The sequence below is a fragment of the Rhododendron vialii genome, chromosome 9a (assembly GCF_030253575.1).
Source record: "Rhododendron vialii isolate Sample 1 chromosome 9a, ASM3025357v1".
Classification (NCBI taxonomy): domain Eukaryota; kingdom Viridiplantae; phylum Streptophyta; class Magnoliopsida; order Ericales; family Ericaceae; genus Rhododendron; species Rhododendron vialii.
Genome location: NC_080565.1, coordinates 38,137,898 through 38,145,488, shown reverse-complemented (window position 1 = coordinate 38,145,488; position 7,591 = coordinate 38,137,898). Strand labels below are relative to the sequence as shown.

The following is a 7,591-nucleotide window of genomic DNA, read 5'->3' as shown; positions in this document are numbered from 1 at the left end:
GGATTTAAGGAGGAATAGGCAAAGGGAAAAATGAAGTGAAAAGCCTGACGTTAAACTTTGGTTTCTCAATCATTCCATTCCCCTTGATATATCCCATCAAAGATCTTTGATCCAAACAAAGCCTAATAGAGTTCAACAAGTTGAGCATGAAAGGAGAAAAATAGTGCAGACCTACCTTCTGCAAGCCACTCCATGGATTAAAGCACGCTGTGAACTAGCCGATTTCACGGGTATTGGTTCCTCCTCCGCGTTTGCTAGCAAAAAAAGAGAAGGTTAATTGATACAACAACAGGTACAACACACAAGTATAAGAATAGTAGTTGAAAGTTAAACTAGATATGGTTGCAACTTGAAAGTGTCCCTCCCTTTTCAGCCCATCAACCCTGCGACGGTGTGAGCATTAGTACCACTAGCCAATTGAAGATAACCTACCAAGTGAAAAGAATGTTTGAGTTTGGAACAAAACCAAATACTGACAACGATTTATTCAATGAATTATTCTTGAAAAGAATGCCATGATTGATGAGAAATAATTTGATGATGAGTAATTTTACATTCTATATGAAATCCTCAATGAAGTAATTGATTCGAGATCAATCCAAGTTGTTCAATGAAATCTTCATGGATGGAACTCTTGGAAGCCCTTCGTACTGGCTTCATGTGTGTCTCTTTTGCTTGAAAAATCCTTATCAAAGGTTGGCCTTTCATAGTCTCCAGGTAACTAGGACTAAAAAAAACCACTGCAAAAAGATGCATCACATGCGCCTTAGGCGTGCATCCTGCTTTGCGCTCCTTTTGTAGGACACATTTAAGTTGCGCACCGGCTGGGCACACCCAAAATTTCTTTTTGGCCAGCCAGCTTTACAACTGTTGTTCCATAGGTTCAAGTTAATGTTTCTCAGGCGCAATTGAATTGCTCCCTGGGCACATCCTATTTTCCCTCTTTTTGTAATGCGCCTTGGGAGCATTCAGTTTTTCTTTTTTGATGTAATGAACAACTGAAACAGACATTCAATTTTTCAAAAAACAGCCAAGAGGCATAACTAATGCACCAATATTTCACATAGACATCAGTCATTCTGAATCAAAACACAGTTATAGTTGTTGCCAAACAATGTATCATTCTGATTAATTCATTCTTCCACAAAAAATACCAATCAGAAGCAAGAATATCGCTTGGTTTAATGTGGGGAAAGAGAAACTGTACATTCAACTCCCATTTATGGTTGGATTTCGCCATCATTTAGTACTTTAAAACACTAATTATTGATGAATAATGGGTCTTTATCCAATTTAAAATGAGAAACATACACGTGTTTTACCGGAATGAATCATATTTTGACCCATCGAGGGTAAAATGGTCACTTCAATTGATGTATAAATTATTTTTTTTATCCAAACTACTTGGGATAGAAAGTAAATTGGATAAGCTTTCTAACGGTTCAAACCACGCGCAAATTGGAGTTCGGGGGTGTCCGGGGCAAGTCCGCAAAGTTTGAGCAGCATTAATGCGTCTGAGGCGCAATATTCCGAGCCCAGGCGCATTTGAATGCGCCCCGGGCGCATCTTGAACTGGCACAACAAGTCCCAACTTTGCGGACTTGCCCTAGACACTCCCGAACTCCAATTCGCTCGTGGTTTGAACCATTAGAAAGCTTGTCCAATCTACTTTCCTACCGAATTGGTTTCGATGAAAAATAATTTGTACATCAAAATCCATGACCATTTTACCCACAATTGGTCGGGAAAAAATTATTTCAATAAAACGCTCATATTGTTTTCATTTTGAATCAAATTAAGACCAATTATATAATAATAAATATGGCTTTCACTGTATTAAAACATGATGGAAACAAACAATTAAAATAATGAAGATTGATTTATGTAAAGGTTGTCAAAAGGTGAGTGATTCAAAGATCATCAAAGCAACAAAGGCTAAAGTAGGTTTTCACGCTCATTTACACATTCTAAGTTCCATTTGATGCCCACATCCCTAGTTCTAGGGTATTCGTTCATTCTGTAAGAGTGCCCGGCCACTAGATTCATTGGGCTCACCACACTTCATTAAATAATCAAAAATCGTTTGATCATCAGGATTCACCCAGGGCAAGACTTGTGGTGAGGGTGAGAGATAACCTGAGGGAGCCGAGCTCAGAGGGGTGCTCCTCAAGAGAGTTTTTGGTATTGTTATTGCGTATGATCCTATAATAGTTGAGTTTCTCTCAATTTGTGTGTGAATGTTTGGTTTTGATCCTCGACGCACTACACGACCATGAGACATAAAGGATTTGATGTCAACAAGGTTTCTGCAGATTAGGCTCTCTATGTCTAGAGAATTTCCCTAGAAAATTATTTTGTTCCTCTCACACCACATGTGGTAGACGGTTACAGAAAGAGGTTACAGAAAGAGAAAACTTGAGAAAGTATTTAGCCATGGTCGAACACCTAGCCAGGCTTCTCATCCGAGGAATGATATAGCGCTCATTATCAAAGGAAGAAAGACGTTCAACCTTGACCCCTAATAATGGATGGGAAACCAGCTATCTATAGGGTTAATTTAGATGGGGAGTTTTATGCTAAGCAATCTGCTACTCAATAAATTCAGCAGTTACTACAATGTAATTGGGATACATAGATTCACAAGGTGCTCATAGGCTTCAAACAACCGAGTCGAACTGACGGCACAAACCAAGTAGTGCAAAACCTAGTTTGTAACTTCGGGGTTTGTTTCCCACATCGACTAAGCAGAAAAACGAGGAGAGAAAACGTGACTATAAATTAAGTAGCCCAAGAGAAAAGAAGACATACCTTTCTCGGCCTTCTGGCGAAGATCAAGTGTATTATCTGTTCTTATTAGTTTAATATCTAATATGTGGGCCATTGGCTCACTCTTTAATAAATTAATTTTTTTCAGGGGGAGGGCCCACTACTTTACGTCTAATTGGGTCTCTCATGCGTCGCCTTGGTGTTGCACTATTGTCTTGGCCTGGCGCACCCCACCCAAACCAAGTTCAACGGTTTCTGCTACTTCATGTCTAGAACCAAATAAGTTGGCTTGACATCTGCAGATGTGTCAACCATTTACTGTCTAAAACTCAGTAAAAAATAAATTAAAAATATTGGTTGCATCACGTGCGCCTCAGGTGCCATTCGAGTGTGACCAAGCGCATGTAAGTTGCGCCCGGTCTCATCAACATGTCATGTCCAATTTGGTTTTTTTTTTTTTTTTGTGTTGTTCTCAAAAGGAGATGAAGGAGCTATTTATTCTCAAAGTCGTTTTCTATTCCTTTTTCTCCTACTACACCACCATCACTTTATCAATGTCTTTATCCGTTGTGGCGGCACTAAAGATCATAGTAAAGATCATAGTTGTAATGTGGTGGCAGTAGAATGAAATAAAGAAAAATCCGTTAATCCTTTTCGGTGTTCTCGTTTGGAAATATTTTCAATTTTTGTTATGTTGGAAGTTAAAGCAAGACAACAAAATATGAATTTGAAAATATTTAAGCCCCGCGTTGAGAGAATGTCAGTGATGAAACGGTTTTTCCTACGCTTTGATGAAGTTTGGATACTCTATGAACACTGTGAAACACTTAAGCAAATAAGAAATTACTTTGAATAGTAACTTGATTACCAAATCGAACGTAGAACATGTTTTAGCCTTAGTGGCTTCGGTGATTTTTGTAGTTGTCTTGTTTCTATCCACTTTTCAGGAACGAAACGCAAATTTTTTTATGGCTGGATTCTGCCAACTTTAGTACATTAAAATCACTATTTATTCATAAACAATGGGCCTTGATCCAACTTAAAATGAGAAACATACACGCATTTTACCCGGAATGAATTATATTTTGACCCATCGAGGGTAACATGGTCACTTCCTTTGATGTACAAATTATTTTTTATCCACACTACTTTGGATAGAAAGTAAATTGGACAAGCTTTCCAATGGTTCAAACCATGCGCAAATTGGAGTTCGGGGGTGTCCGGAGCAAGTCTGCAAATTTTGAGCAGCATTAATGCGTCTCAGGCGCAATCCTTCGAGCCCACGCGCATTTAAATGCGCCCCGGGCGCATCTTGAATTGGCACAACAAGTCTCAACTTTGCGGACTTGCCCCAGACACTTCCGAACTCCAATTCGCTTGTGATTTGAACCGTTAGAAAGCTTGTCCAATCTAATTTCCTACCGATTTGGTTTCAGTGAAAATTAATTTGTACATCAAAATACATGACCATTTTACCCTCAATTGGTCGGGAAAAAAACTATTTTAATAAAACGCTCGTATTATTTTCATTTTTAATCGGATTAAGACCAATTATATAATAATAAATATGGCTTTCGCTGCATTAAAACAAGATGGAAACGAACAATTTAAATTATGAACTTTTAATTATGTAAAGTTGTTAGAAGGGAGAGTGATTCAAAGATCATCAGAGCGACAAAGGCTAAACTACGTTTTCGCGCTCACTTGCACATTCTAAGTTCCATTAGATGCCCACATCCCCTGTTCTAGGGTATTTCTTCATTCTGTAAGAGTGCCCGGCCACAAGATTCATTGGGCTCACCACACTTCCCCAAATAATCAAAAACCGTTTCATCATCAGGATTCACCCAGGGCAAGACTTGTGGTGAGGTTGAGAGATAACCTATGGGAGTTGAGCTCAGAGGGCTGCTCCTTAAGAGATTTTTTCGTAATGTTATTGCGTATGATCCTATAATAGTTAAGTTTCTCTCAATTTGTGTGTGAGGGTTTGGTTTTGATCATCAATGCACTACATGACCATGAGACATAGAGGATTTGATGTTAACATTGTTTTTGCAGGTTAGGCTCTCTATGTCTATAGACTTTCCATAGAAAATTGTTTTGTTCTTCTCACACAGTAGATGGTAACTGAAAGAGAGAACTTGAGAAAGTATTTAGCCATGGTCGAACACCTAGCCAGGCTTCTCATCCGAGGAATGATATTATCGAAATATCTTGATCATCATCTTTTAAGGGAAGGAAGAAAGACGTTCAACCTTCACCCCTATTAAAGGATGGGAAATCATCTATCTATTGGGCTAATTTAGAGGGGGTATTAACCTAAGCAATCTGATACTCAATCAATTCAGCAGTTACAACAATGTAATTGGGATACACGAATTCACGAGGTGCTCATAGGCTTCGACGATTTTTGTAATTGTCTTGTTGCTATCCACGCAAATTTTTTTATGGCTGGATTCTGCCATCTTTTAGTAGTCTAAAATCTCTATTTTTTATATACAATGGGTCTTGATCCAACTTAAAATGAGAAACATACACGCGTTTTACCGGAATGAATCAAATTTTGACCCATCGAGGGTAAAATGGTCACTTCATTTGATGTACAAATTATTTTTTTATCCAAACTACTTTGGATAGAAAGTAAATTGGACAAGCTTTCTAACGGTTTGAACCACGTGCAAATTCGAGTTCAGGGGTGTCCGGGGCAAGTTCGCAAAGTTTGAGCAGCATTAATGTGTCTCAGGAGCTAACCCAGGCGCATTTAAATGCGCCCCCGGCGCAGCTTGAAATGCCACAACAAGTCCCAACTTTGCGGAATTGCCCCGGACACTCCCGAACTCTAATTTGCTCGTGGTTTGAACCGTTTGAAAGCTTCTCCAATCTACTTTCCTACCAAATTTGTTTCGATGAAAATTAATTTGTACATCAAAATACATGATCATTTTACCCTCAATTAGTCTGGAAAAAAATTATTTCAATAAAACGCTCGTATTGTTTTCATTTTGAATTGGATTAAGACCATTTATATAACAATAAATAAGGCTTTCACTATATTAAAACATGATGGAAATGAACAATTAAAATAATGAAGTTTTATTTATGTAAAGGTTGTCAAAGGGAGAGTGATTCAAAAATCATCAGAGCGACAAAGGCTAAAGTACGTTTTCGCTCTCATTTACACATTCGTTTTCGCTCTACTTGGCTAATTTAGAGGGGGTGTTTATTCTAAGCAATCTGATACTCAATAAATTCAGCAGTTACTACAATGTAATTGGGATACATGGATTCACGAGGTGCTCATAGGCTTCGGCGATTTTTGTAGTTGTCTTGTTTCTATCCAATTTTCATGAAGGAAATGCAAATTTTTTTATGGCTGGATTCCGCCATCTATTAGTACTTTAAAATCTCTATTTATTCATATATAATGGGTCTTGATCCAACTGAAAATAAGAAACATACTCGCGTTTTACCGAAATGAATCATATTTTGACCCATCAAGAGTAAAATGGTCACTTCTTTTGATGTACAATTGATTTTTTTTATCCAAACTACTCTTGATAGAAAGTAATTGGACAAGTTTTCTAACGGTTCAAACCACGCGCAAATTGGAGTTCGGGAGTGTCCGGGGCAGGTCCGCAAAGTTTGAGTGGCATTAATGCGTCTCAGGCGCAATCCTTCTAGCCCAGGCGCATCTTGAAATGCCACAACAAGTCCCAACTTTACGGACTTGCCCCAAACACTCCAGAATTCCAATTCGCTCGTGGTTTGAACCGTTAGAAAGCTTGTCCAATCTACTTTCCTATTGAATTGGTCTCGATGAAAATTAATTTGTACATCAAAATGCATGACCATTTTACCCTCAATTGGTATGGAAAAAAATTATTTCAATAAAACGCTCGTATTATTTTCATTTTTAATCGTATTAAGTCTAATTATATAATAATAAATATGGCTTTCACTATATTAAAACATGATGGAAACCAACCATTAAAATAATGAAGTTTTATTTATGTAAAGTTTGTCGAACAGAGAGTGATTCAAAGATCATTAGAGCGACAAAGGCTAAAGTATGTTTTCGTGCCCATTTACACATTCTAATTTCCATTTGATGCCCACATCCCCAGTTCTAGGGTATTCGTTCATTCTGTAAGAGTGCCCGGACACAAGATTCATTGGCACACCACCCTTCATTAAATAATCAAAAACCGTTTCATCATCTGGATTCACCCAGGGCAAGACTTGTGGTGAGGGTGAAAGATAACCTGAGGGAGTCGAGCTTAGAGGGGTGCTCCTCAAGAGAGTTTTTCGTAATTTTATTGCATATGATCCCATAATAGTTAAGTTTCACTCAATTTGTATGTGAGTATTTAGTTTTGATCCTCGACGCACTACACAACCATGAGACATAGAGGATTTGATGTCAACACGGTTTCTGCAGGTTAGGCTCGCTATGTCTAGAGACTTTCTCTAGAAAATTATTTTGATCGTCTCACACCCCATGTGGTAGACGGTTACTGAAAGAGAGAACTAGAGAAACTATTTAGCCATGATTGAACACCTAGCTAGGCTTCTCATCCGAGGAATGATATTATCGAAATATCTTGATCATCATGTTTTAAGGGTAGGAAGAAAGACATTTAACCTTGACCCCTATTAAAGGATGAGAAATATCTACAGGGCTAATTTTGAGGGGGGGTTTTATCCTAAGCAATCTGATACTTAATAAATTCAACAGTTACTCCAATTTTTGTAGTTTTCTTGTTTCTATCACGCAAATTTTTTGATGGCTGGATTCCACCATCTTTTAGTACTTTAAAATCTCTAT

General features: G+C 38.0%; 1 non-coding gene across 1 annotated transcript; it reads left to right on the top strand.

Annotated features, from left to right (window-relative positions):
- The first annotated feature begins 2,804 nt into the window (after positions 1 to 2,804).
- Positions 2,805 to 3,000, top strand: LOC131302158 (U2 spliceosomal RNA). Its single transcript, XR_009191632.1, has one exon. It is a non-coding gene; the product is annotated as a U2 spliceosomal RNA (small nuclear RNA).
- Positions 3,001 to 7,591: the final 4,591 nt, after the last annotated feature.